The sequence below is a fragment of the Malus sylvestris genome, chromosome 7 (genome assembly GCF_916048215.2).
Source record: "Malus sylvestris chromosome 7, drMalSylv7.2, whole genome shotgun sequence".
NCBI classification, from domain to species: Eukaryota; Viridiplantae; Streptophyta; class Magnoliopsida; order Rosales; family Rosaceae; genus Malus; species Malus sylvestris.
In genome coordinates this window covers 27,483,759-27,496,851 of record NC_062266.1, presented here as the reverse complement: position 1 = coordinate 27,496,851, position 13,093 = coordinate 27,483,759, and the positions used below count along the sequence as shown (strand labels likewise).

Here is a 13,093-nt window from a genome sequence, read left to right as displayed (position 1 = left end):
TTAGTACGTGGGACGGAACGGGACGAGCCGTTTCGTCCCACGTTTGGTGCACCTAAAAACTGTGGAACGGGTTGTCCCATAGGACGAAATTTGGCTGATTTTTCGTTCCACCTCTTTCCCCTGGAACGATCTGTTCCACATCTGTGGAACACAAATTTATAACATTTTATGACAAATTTCTCTTTATCTTTTTCAATATTTACATCATCTGTTCCGTCCTGTTCCGTCCCGTCCAATCCTGTTCCGTCCCGTCTGCGTACCAAACAGTAACTGATATCCTCTGAATGTATCCTTTTTCCCTAATTTTTCTGGGCCAAGGAAGTTTTGTCACTGTATCTTTCTTATTTTTGTTTTTCTTTTCTGCAAATGTTGAGCTGCATAACTTCCCCAGGACAATTAGAATATGCACAATTATGAAATTTGATGACGTGTAATTTTATGATATTATTTTTGGCCTTACCATGTGAGAGAATCAGCTATTTAGCACAAGCATGCTGATTTTGTTTCTTTTATGCCTGAAGAAGTTGGTCAATGGGCACTTTGCAAAATAAACGCACAACAACAACAACAACAACAACAAAGCCTTTTCCCACTAAGTGGGGTCGGCTATATGAATCCTAGAACGCCATTGCGCTCGGTTTTGTGTCATGTCCTCCGTTAGAACCAAGTACTCTAAGTCTTTTCTTAGAGTCTCTTCCAAAGTTTTCCTAGGTCTTCCTCTACCCCTTTGGCCCTGAACCTCTGTCCCGTAGTCACATCTTCGAACCGGAGCGTCAGTAGGCCTTCTTTGCACATGTCCAAATCACCGGAACCGATTTTCTCTCATCTTTCCTTCAATTTCGGCCACTCCTACTTTACCTCGAATATCCTCATTTCCAATCTTATCATTTCTTGTGTGCCCACACATCCCACGAAGCATCCTCGTCTCCGCCACACCCATTTTGTGTACGTGTTGATGCTTCACCGCCCAACATTCTGTGCCATACAACATCGCTGGCCTTATTGCCGTCCTATAAAATTTTCCCTTGAGCTTCAGTGGCCTACGACGGTTACACAACCCGCCGGATGCACTCTTACACTTCATCTATCCAACTTCTATTCTATGGTTGAGATCTCTCTAATTCTCCGTTCTCTTGCACGATATATCCTAGGTAGCGAAAACGGTCGCTTTTTGTGATCTTCGCTAGATTGCTCCGATCATTAGTGTGGATAAGTATATAAATGGATATAGATAGGAAAGCAAACACAAGATGTACGTGGTTCACCCAGATTGGCTACGTCCACGGAATAGAGGAGTTCTCATTAATTGTGAAGGGTTTACACAAGTACATAGGTTCAAGCTTTCCTTTAGTGAGTACAGGTGAATGATTTAGTACAAATGACATTAGGAAATATTGTGGGAGAATGATCTCGTAATCACGAAACTTCTAAGTATCGGAATGTGGTATCGTCTTGACTTGCCTTATCTGTCTCACAGGTAGATGTGGCATCTTCTCTGGAAGTACTCTTCCTCCATCCAGGGGTGGTATCTGTAACTGGTGGAGATGCACAAGGTAATGTATCAATTTCACTTGAAGCTTACTTGTAGTTTCAGGCTTGGTCAAGCGCGATACAAACCATGTAGTAGGAGTCCCTCAAGTTGCCGAGCTAGGGGATTTGCTGAAAGAGGTGACAGACAAGGTAAGCAATCAGAGCTCCGGCTGATTGTTCACATTCTCCCTATCTTGCAGGCAGCATGAAGGATAAAGAGAAGAAAAATGAGAAGAGATGATATGGGATACTTTTGCTTTTGAATAAGTAACTTTCCACAGGCTTATTCTTGAACTGAGCTGGAGGGTTTTCTGGTTTCCTCCAGAGTATAAGGCCGACTGAAGAATTTGAGGGTCAAAACAAGTCCATCAAATCTAGAGTACGTTCGACCCTACTGATATGGGATACTTTTGCTTTGACAGAGTAATGGATGTATCGGCACGTGTGCTGTTACGCTTGTCTCCACATGCTTCCTTGTATCCTTCTCACTTGCCCTATCTGTTCCTCAGGCAGATGCGGTATCTTCCCTGGAAGCATAAGATGTTGAAGATGAGTACTCGAGAGCAATGCCAGGTAAGTAAGTTCCAGGCAGTCAGTTCCTGGCTGGAAGCTTGATTCCAAGTGCTGACTGATTGCTCTCTTTCTCCTTGTCTTGCAGGTAAGAACAAGGCCAAAGGAAAAGACAGGGAAAAAGCATGATATGGGATACTCTTGCTTTTAACCCTGATGATATGAGATATTCTTGCTCTAGTATAACTTGTTTGCAGAGGTATTATCGGGGGGAAAGAAAGCTGAATATTTCGAAAGGCTTCGTTGAGAGTGCCCTCTCATATATGAGGAAGGGTTGAGCATTTTTGCAGGTCTGTCTGTCCGTTGGGGATGGAGGTTGACATATATAGGAGTCTCCTTAACAACAAGTAGTAATGCTATTCCTTTACCCTGTCAGAGCACTTTGAAAAAGTGGTCTGTGGTATGTGGAAAGCTGATGTTGCGTGTGAAGATTACAGACAGCTTTATCCAAGGAGATCCGGCTCTTGTAGTTGGGAAAGTGTTGCCTCTTCGGTTTTCGAACAAGCAATCCTATCAGGGATCTGGCTCTCGAGATTCGGAGAACGATGTCTCTTCGATTTTTGAGAAAGCAATCCTGCTGGGGGTCTGGCTCTCGAGATTCGGAGAGCGGTGTCTCTTCGATTTTTGAGAAGGTAATCATGTTGGGAGTCTGGCTCTCGAGATTCGGGGGGCGGTGCCTCTTCGATTTTGGAGCAAGCAATCTTGTTGGGAGTGTTTTCTCGAATGTGAGTAAAGGTTGGGCCTGTTTGCTAGTCTACCTTGCCACGAAGCACAGAGGTTGACACACAGGGACTTTCCAATTATCCAGCAATGGTACTGTTCCTTTACCCTCTCTTCGATTTTTGAGAAAGTAGTCATGTTGGGAGTCTGGCTCTCGAGATTCGGAGGACGGTGCCTCTTCGATTTTGGAGCAAGCAATCTTGTTGGGAGTGTTTTCTCGAATGTGAGTAAAGGTTGGGCATGTTTGCTAGTCTACCTTGCCACGAAGCACAGAGGTTGACACACAGGGACTTTCCAATTATCCAGCAGTGATACTGTTCCTTTACCCTTGTGGGTAATAATATGGGGTAGCTAGACCTTCAAAATTTATGTGTCTAAACTTTGTTAGTGCTGTTTCTTTGCTATTCTTTTACCCGTCTTGGTCAGAGCGATGTAGTGGAAGCTGCAAGCTTCACGTGCTCAACTTTGGCAGAGAACTTTGGCAAAGTTATCTGTGATACACATGAGCTACTATTGCGTGTGGGAAGTGGGTGATTGAACAGTAAGACTCATGTGCTTTCTACTTCACCAGAAGTCTTCGACAGAATGCCCATAATTTCCGCAAAGCTGAGTGTGCGTGTGACAGGTGCTGCCAAGGCTGGAAAAGTAGGTGCCTCTTCGATTTCTGAGATCGGCCCTCGTGGTCTCTGAGCAGCCCAACTTTTGAGAAAGCAAGCGCCTCTTCGATTTCTGAGATCGGCCTTCGTGGTCTTTGAGCAGCCCAACTTTTGAGAAAGCAGACGCCTCTTCGATTTCTGAGATCGACCCTCGTGGTCTCTGAGCAGCCCAGCTTTTGAGAAAGCAAACGCCTCTTCGATTTCTGAGCAGGCGCCTCTTCGATTTCTGAAGCTCCGTCGAGTGCAGATTTTTATAGGGCTGGCATTAAGTTCCAAAGCACACTTGAATCTCCACCAGTAGAAGCTCCATTCTTACACTTCTAAGATCTTGATTTGTTCGACCTCTTCTCTCTTCAACACCTTTGAAAATGTCTGGCCCCTCCGACCGTCGTTTTGACTTGAACCTTGTTGAAGAGGCAGCCCCGCCTTCTCCAGACAACATATGGCGCCCATCCTTCGTCTCCCCTACTGGTCCTCTTACCGTTGGGGATTCCGTTATGAAGAATGATATGACCGCTGCGGTGGTGGCCAGGAACCTTCTCACTCCCAAAGATAACAGACTACTTTCCAAACGATCTGATGAGTTAGCTGTTAAGGATTCTCTGGCTCTCAGTGTTCAGTGTGCAGGTTCTGTGTCTAATATGGCCCAACGCCTATTTGCTCGAACCCGCCAAGTTGAATCATTGGCGGCTGAAGTGATGAGTCTCAAACAGGAGATTAGAGGGCTCAAGCATGAGAATAAACAGTTGCACCGTCTCGCACATGACTATGCTACAAACATGAAGAGGAAGCTGGACCAGATGAAGGAATCTGATGGTCAGGTTTTACTTGATCATCAGAGATTTGTGGGTTTGTTCCAAAGGCATTTATTGCCTTCGTCTTCTGGGGCTGTACCGCGTAATGAAGCTCCAAATGATCAACCTCTGATGCCTCCTCCTTCTAGGGTTCTGTCCAGTACTGAGGCTCCGAATGATCCCCCTCCGGTGCCTTCTCTTTCTGGGGCTCTACCGACTGCTGCGACTTCTCCTAAGCAACCTTTGTGAAGGCTCTCTCTTGTTTGTTTATTTTGACTCATGTATATGTACATATTTGTAGCTTATCGGGGATATCAATAAATAAGCTTTCCTTCATTTCAACGTATTGTGTTAAATACACCAAAGCCTTCTTCTCTAAGTTCTTTGAATTTTCTTTTGTTGGAGCTTTGTGAGTGGAGCATGTAGGTTGAGGTAGTGTTCCCTTAATTTCCTGAGTGAGGAAAACTTCTCGGTTGGAGACTTGGAAAATCCAAGTCACTGAGTGGGATCGGCTACATGAATCTTAGAACGCCATTGTGCTCGGTCCTGTGTCATGTCCTTCGTTAGATCCAAGTACTCTAAGTCTTTTCTTAGAGTCTCTTCCAAAGTTTTCTTAGGTCTTCCTCTACCCCTTCGGCCCTGAACCTCTGTCCCATAGTCGCATCTTCTAATCGGAGCGTCAGTAGGCCTTCTTTGCACATGTCCAAACCACCGTAACCGATTTTCTCTCATCTTTCCTTCAATTTCGGCTACTCCTACTTTACCCCGGATATCCTCATTCCTAATCTTATCCTTTCTCGTGTGCCCACACATCCAACGAAGCATCCTCATCTCCGCTACACCCATTTTGTGTACGTGTTGATGCTTCACCGCCCAACATTCTGTGCCATACAGCATCGCCGGCCTTATTGCCGTCCTATAAAATTTTCCCTTGAGCTTCAGTGGCATACGGCGGTCACACAACACGCCGGATGCACTCTTCCACTTCATCCATCCAGCTTGTATTCTATGGTTGAGATCTCCATCTAATTCTCCGTTCTTTTGCAAGATAGATCCTAGGTAACGAAAACGATCGCTCTTTGGTATTTCTTGATCACCGATCCTCACCCCTAACTCGTTTTGGCCTCCATTTGCACTGAACTTGCACTCCATATATTCTGTCTTTGATCGGCTTAGGCGAAGACCTTTAGATTCCAACACTTCTTTCCAAAGGTTAAGCTTTGCATTTACCCCTTCCTGAGTTTCATCTATCAACACTATATCGTCTGCGAAAAGCATACACCAAGGAATATCATCTTGAATATGTCCTGTTAACTCATCCATTACCAACGCAAAAAGGTAAGGACTTAAGGATGAGCCTTGATGTAATCCTACAGTTATGGGAAAGCTTTCAGTTTGTCCTTCATGAGTTCTTACGGCAGTCTTTGCTCCTTCATACATATCCTTTATAGCTTGGATATATGCTACTCGTACTCCTTTCTTCTCTAAAATCCTCCAAAGAATGTCTCTTGGGACCCTATCGTACGCTTTCTCCAAATCTATAAAGACCATGTGTAAATCCTTTTTCCCATCTCTATATCTTTCCATCAATCTTCGTAAGAGATAGATTGCCTCCATGGTTGAGCGCCCTGGCATGAACCCGAATTGGTTGTCCGAAACCCGTGTCTCTTGCCTCAATCTATGCTCAATGACTCTTTCCCAAAGCTTCATTGTATGACTCATTAGCTTAATACCCCTATAGTTCATGCAATTTTGTACGTCGCCCTTATTCTTGTAGATAGGCACTAAAGTGCTTGTTCGCCACTCATTTGGCATCTTCTTCGTTTTCAAAATCCTATTGAAAAGGTCAGTGAGCCATGTTATACCTGTCTCTCCCAAAACTTTCCACACTTCGATTGGTATCTCGTCTGGGCCTATTGCTTTTCTTTGCTTCATCTTCTTCAAAGCTACAACCACTTCTTCCTTCCGGATTCGACGATAAAAAGAGTAGTTTCTACACTCTTCTGAGTTACTCAACTCCCCTAAAGAAGCACTCCTTTCATGTCCTTCATTGAAAAGATTATGAAAATAACCTCTCCATCTGTCTTTAACCGCATTCTCTGTAGCAAGAACTTTTCCATCCTCATCCTTGGTGCACCTCACTTGGTTTAGGTCCTTTGTCTTCTTTTCCCTTGCTCTAGCTAGTTTATAGATATCCAACTCTCCTTCTTTGGTATCTAGTCGTTTATACATATCGTCGTAAGCCGCTAACTTAGCTTCTCTCACAGCTTTCTTCGCCTCTTGCTTCGCTTTTCTATACCTTTCACCATTTTCATCAGTCCTATCCTTGTATAAGGCTTTACAACATTCCTTCTTAGCCTTCACCTTTGTTTGTACCTCCTCATTCCACCACCAAGATTCCTTTTGGTGTGGGGCAAAGCCCTTGGACTCTCCTAATACCTCTTTTGCTACTTTTCGGATACAACTAGCCATGGAATCCCACATTTGGCTAGCTTCCCCCTCTCTATCCCACACACACTGGGTGATTACTTTCTCTTTGAAAATGGCTTGTTTTTCTTCTTTTAGATTCCACCATTTAGTCCTTGGGCACTTCCAAGTCTTGTTCTTTTGTCTCACTCTTTTGATATGTACATCCATCACCAACAAGCGATGTTGATTAGCCACGCTCTCTCCTGGTATAACTTTGCAATCCTTACAAGTTATACGATCCCCTTTCCTCATTAGAAGAAAATCTATTTGTGTTTTTGACGATCCACTCTTGTAGGTGATCACATGTTCTTCTCTCTTCTTAAAGAAGGTGTTGGCTAAGAAGAGATCAAAAATAGTTGAACAAACTCACAACAAAAAGGAGGCTCATAATATCGATGAATATATATATGAGAACTATCGATCCATTTTTTATTTTAACAGAGGTGATAAAAATTTAGAAAGTTGAATTCGAACAAAACTCAAAAAAAAAAAAAAAGTTTTAAATTCGATTCTCACCAAGCCAGTTCGAACAAAATTATTATAGTTTATTGTGAGATTTAGCTCATTCTCCCGTCCCTTGATATAAATAAATATCGTATGTATTATTAAAGATATCTTATCAACTGAATTGTAAACCATGAAAAAAAATTGTTATTAGCATTCTATAAAATTCATCATGCACTCATCCTTTTTTTTTTTAGGAAGAGTTGGTCGAATTTCATTGATTGAAGATGAATACAAGATAATAGGCTAGCATGGGCAGTAGGGTACAAGCAACAATTGTTACAATCCTTAGCCAACACATCACTAATACAATCCTTAACCAACACATCACTAATAAAATTGAGGGGTTCCTCGAACCAAATCAGCTCTGTGATCATGCACTCCTCCCTAGCTCCTAAGAAAAAATATAAAGAAAATTCAACATATTGATCCACTATTGAATTTGTGATGAAAGGCCTATTATGATTCGTTCGAGCGACCATAAGGTCTTATTGAACTTGGAAGTCTTCAACCAGAAAACATAGAGAAGAAAGAAGAACTTGAGGTCACCAAATTGAGGTTAATGATGGTGAAGAAGTTCATTTTTTTTTTTTTGGAAACTGGATAATAGCATAACCAGGATTTGAGATCAAAGAAGTACAGAAAGCCACCGCGGGCCAACAAAGAACAGCAACAAGAAATAGGTAAAGCTACGACACAAAGACATCCTCCTGTCACCTATAACCCGTTATACAAAAAACTATGATGGAGGGCAAGGGAGACCATCCTTGTTAAGTACACGAACAAACGAAGATGGGGGTCTATGGACCCAGACAAAATTGCACATCTACGCTCCAACATGTGACGCCACAAAATCCGCCACTCCAACATATGATCTAAAATCCGCCGCAGCCCTGCGAATTTTGAACATGAGAATCACTGCTTCTTGCCAATGTCATTGGAAATTGTACGAAAAGTTGAACCGAAGGTACGCGGGAGGGGGAGGAGGCACAAGGCAATGCCCTTTACATCCACCCTCTATGACCACACCATTCATAAATAATTGACTATGGGTGGATTATAGAGGAAAGGGTAATGATGTGATACCCTTTACATTCACTTTCCATATTACCTGTCGAGCCTGCCGGCTCACATCATTATCCTATTCTTTACAATCCAGCCGGAAAGCAAACAACTATATTTACTAGAGATATGGTTATTAAGGATGGATGTAAAGGGCTTCGCCCCTTGCTCACTTTGCGTGCCGCTACCAATGATACTGGCAACAAACAATGACTTTCAAATTCAAAATGAACTTCTTGACCACCATTATTCGCCATTTGGTGAGAGAGAGTAAACTAAAACCTTTGTCAAGAGAAGACCACATAATATTTGTGAATTTATATGATGGAGAAGAAAGGTGATGATGTGAATCGACATGCTTTAGAAGGTAAATATATGAAGATAAAAAATCTAGAATGACAGTTTTGTCAAAATCTATGTGCGGTATTAAATTTTGATACACATATCTAGTTTTGTTTTTTCGCACTTATTTGACAGGGGCTCATCCTTATCTTTACATTAATTACTTGACATTGAAAGGAATCTTACAAATTCATTGAAACGAATGTTACAACCGTTTTCTTTGTAGAAATTCAATGTAAGAAGAAATTAAAAAAAATATAGGAAAGAATAAAATTGGGGGGTTTTTGAACTTTAATCCCTCAAGAAGATTAAAATTTAAAAAAAAACCTGGTGTTAGATTAAATATTGATTTTAGTCCCTAATGTGCCCTTAATTCAAAATAATTCATGTGCATTTTATTTAATGTCTCCCATTAAATATTTAAATTTACTAATACACAAATTTTAATTTATTTTTTGACCAAAAAAGAGTTTTTTAATTTATTAATTTTATTTAACATTCTTCAAACTTGAAAGACTCAATTAATGTACCTAAATGTTAGTACCGAAATATATTATATTGAACTAATATATTTAAATGTTAGTACCGAAATGTATGTACCTAAATATATGCACCGAAATGTATTAATATTGAATTAATGTACCTAAATGTTTGTATCGAAATGTATGTACCGAAATGTGTGTACCTAAATGTATGCACCAAAATGTATTATAATGAATTTAATATACCTAAATGAAGAAGATAAAGTACATCAAAATATATTGTATAATAAAAATTAGTTTATCCAAATGTTCACAACAAAATATATTACGATGAATGAAATGAAAATAAAAATTATAATGAAATAAAATTAATACATTAAAAATTAGAAAGAAAAAGATAAATAATTAAAAAATCAAAATATAATTAATAAATGAGGTTATTAATGTATCAAGGGACTAAAATTAGATTTTGATCTTACTCATGGTTTTAATCAAAAAGTCATCTTTGTCAATGATTAAAATGAAGTTTTCTAAATAAAAGTTTACTTAATTATAATTAACACACCATTTGTAAACATAGTAAAATATCTTTAGGAAAAAAACCTTAACTTTCTGTGTCACTTCTTTTAAGACCTACTCCAATCCTTGGAGTAAAACTCAAATTTTAGGTTCTAAACTTACCCCAACTTACTCTAACCCTTGAAGCAAATATGAGTTAAAACTCAAAAATTATTTTTGGGCCAACAGTTAAGATATAATTTGATCAAATCTAACGGTAAAAAAATATCTAACAGTCCAAATTTAAATCCGACGGCTAAAGTAATTAAAAAAAAAACCTTTTATGTGTTTCATATTTTTTTCATAGTATTTCACGAGTTTCATGGTGTCGGATAGTGATTTTTTAATATTTATCTGAATCTAAATATTTTTAGGTTAAAATGTTCATAAAATTAAATTAGGATAGTCTACATAATTTTTTTCTTTTTAAAAAGTTATTTTAAGAAAAGTTTTTATAAGAAAACAATTAGTCTAAATTTAGTTTTTAATAATCTGGAGCTAAAATTTTAACCTAGAAGGGTTGGAGCAAAAAACTTGTTTATGAGTTAAAACCTAGGGGGTGTATTCAATTGAGAATTTGAGAGATTTTAATGAATTTATAAATCCATGAATTTTTATGGAGTTTAATTGATTTGTAGAGATTATATATAAAATTTTGATTCAATTCCCTCGAAATCTCATGGGGAGAGGTGAGATTTATGGATGCTTAAAATACACTACGAAATCTCTCCAATTCCCTGTAATTCCTCAACTTTCTCAAATTCTTTAAAATCAATTTCTAATTAAATACATCTGGAATGTTATAAGCTTCTTCAAAATCCTAATTGAATACACCCGGATTTCTAAGGATTTTAATAAACTATCTTAAAATTCTAATTGAATACACCTTGAATTTCAGAAAATTACTTAAAATCCTGATTGAATACCCCTAGATTCATTAAAAGAATTAAAATCTCAATTGAATACACCCCCTAAATGTTTTGGGCTCCAAGAGTTGGAGATAATCTAAGTGAATTAGGATTACAACTCCAACTCATTTTATTTGGATAAAGCCACACTTTGTGAGCTAAGACAATTATAAAATAATACATTAATATTTTTGCCCTCATTGCACATAAACCACAACCTACCTAGCACGGTCACCTGAATCTTTGTCAAGGAAATTTTTGGCCGCATAAATATTCACCGGAAACTTTTCTGGTTGCCTTGATTGGTGGCGGCTTATATATTAATATTTCAATTAAAAATAGAAATAACGTCTATCGAAAAATTTGAATCCATGACTTCACAAGCGATAGAATGACAATTCACCAACTCAACTACATTTTTATTCTTTGTTAAACGACAGATTGAGTTCATATGTGTGTAAAATTTTATAACTTTTTATATGTTGAGAACAATGAATGTACATCAAAAGAATGGCATTAAATATAATTTTTTAATCCGTAAGAATTATAATGAAATTCAATCCTTACGGATTGAATAAGCTCAAGTCTGAGGCATCCAAAACTGAAGCCACAAGCTTGTCCATGATCGCTGGTTTTTCAAAAAGAATCTAGGGCGAGGACAACCAAAAGAACCAGGAAATCTCAAAGCTGCGGCAGTACAGGAGGAAAAACTCACAAAAGAAGAAGACGAGAGAGAGAGAGAGAGAGAGAGAGAGAGAGAAATAAAAAAGAAGAAAAATGAGTTTAATTATGTCAAATTTATGTGCACAGATGCACCTGCATATCCAAGAAATAAAAAAAATGATGCGGCTGTAGAGTAAAGATTAAAGAGAACAAAGAAATGAAGGAAAGTGATGAAAACCATCACCTGAAAAACATGTGCTTCACATTCTGATGTCCTGATGAAATAATAAGGAAAAGAACATTAGGGCTTGTTTAGTATTCCACTTAAGTTCAATTTTTTAACTCAAAAACACTTTTTGAGTTTTAGATTTTGAATTATTGTTTGGTAGAACTCTTTTTAAAAATTGGATTCAAAACTAATTTAAAAGCATAAGCTATTTTTTAAAAACACTAAAAGTGAGTTTTTAGAGTTTTTATACTCTCTCCTCAACATCTTCTTTTGCTCATTCGTAACCCTCTCTTTTTTCGCTCTCAACCCTCTCTTTCTTCTCTCCCCACGTCACACCTTGTTTTTTCTTTCTCCTCAGCCTTTGTCTTGTCTCTCTCTCATTACACTCTCTTTCTTCTCACTCCTCATCTCCTCACCGTAATTTTTTGCTCTCCCTATCCTCCTCGTCCTCTCCTTGTCTTTCTCTCCCCTCACCAACTATTTCCTCTTTCTTTTCTCTTTCCCAATTCTTTCTCTCCTCCATTTTTTGTTCAAGGAAGTTTGAATTCAAACTAAAAACATTATTTTTAAAAATTCAACCAAACAGATTTTTGAAATTTTGAGACTTAAAAGAATACTATTTTTAAGTGATGTTATTTGAAAATTATTTTTAAGAACAACCAAAGTTTTTTGGTAAGATACCAAACAGGCTTAGCTTCTGCCTACAAACCATAGTCTTTTTCTTATTTTCTTTTTTTGGTTACAGAGTACAAAAGTACATAAAACTCACTATCACCTGTCGTCCCAGAAAAACACACTAACAATTAACTAATCTTGCCCTAATTCAGAAGGCCATTAGAGTCCTCATAACTCATAAGATACGTACGTAGAGGGTGGATGTACGTAAAGGGCTTCGCGCCACTCCTCCTCGCCTCCCCTATAAAAAGAGAAAGATATAGTAGTTAAAATGGAAGTGGAAGATGAATCACTAGAGGAGGGAGAAGTGGAAGATGAATCACTAGAGGAGGGAGAATTAAGAGAGGACACTGTGATGGTAGAAGTACCGAGGGAGACAACAAATATGGGTGCGCTAGAACAGTTCAATGAAGATGAAGATGTCCAGGGCATTCACCGCACAGCAGCCTCTGTAAATCATCATCTTCATCGAACAGTTTTCTAGCTCCCCCATTTTTGCTGTCTCCATCTTTACTTTTACCATCACCGTTTTTTCTTTCAATTGTCCCTCCTCTATTGATTCATCTTCCACTTCCTAACTACTATATCTTCCTTTTTCTTATATGTGGTTGCTGCGTCTAGATGTTGCATCTAATAGAAGTCGATCCACCTTTGTTATAGGTCTAATAAAAGATGCACCAAAAGCAGTGGAAGCTGAAGATCAGAGCTTATGGTGCATCTTCTTTTAGAGCTTTTGGTTCTTCGCTGAGTAACTCAACCCCCTCCCCTATTTATATCCCGTCTGTGTCTAATAGAAGTCGCTGCATCTTTCTTGTAAGGTCTAATAAAAGATGCGTACCTGTAGAAGTTGAAGCTGAAGATCAGATCAGTTTATATGGTGCATCTTCTACTTCAACTTCTCTGGTGCACATCTTCTTTTAGAGCTTATGGT

At 38.8% G+C, this 13,093-nt stretch overlaps 1 long non-coding RNA gene across 1 annotated transcript; it reads right to left on the bottom strand.

The window, feature by feature from the left end:
* Window positions 1-12,177: 12,177 nt before the first annotated feature.
* On the bottom strand, window positions 12,178-13,093 carry LOC126628214 (uncharacterized). Its single transcript, XR_007625319.1, has 2 exons — window positions 13,001-13,093; window positions 12,178-12,403 (listed from the first exon to the last, which is right to left on the bottom strand). It is a non-coding gene; the product is annotated as an uncharacterized LOC126628214 (long non-coding RNA).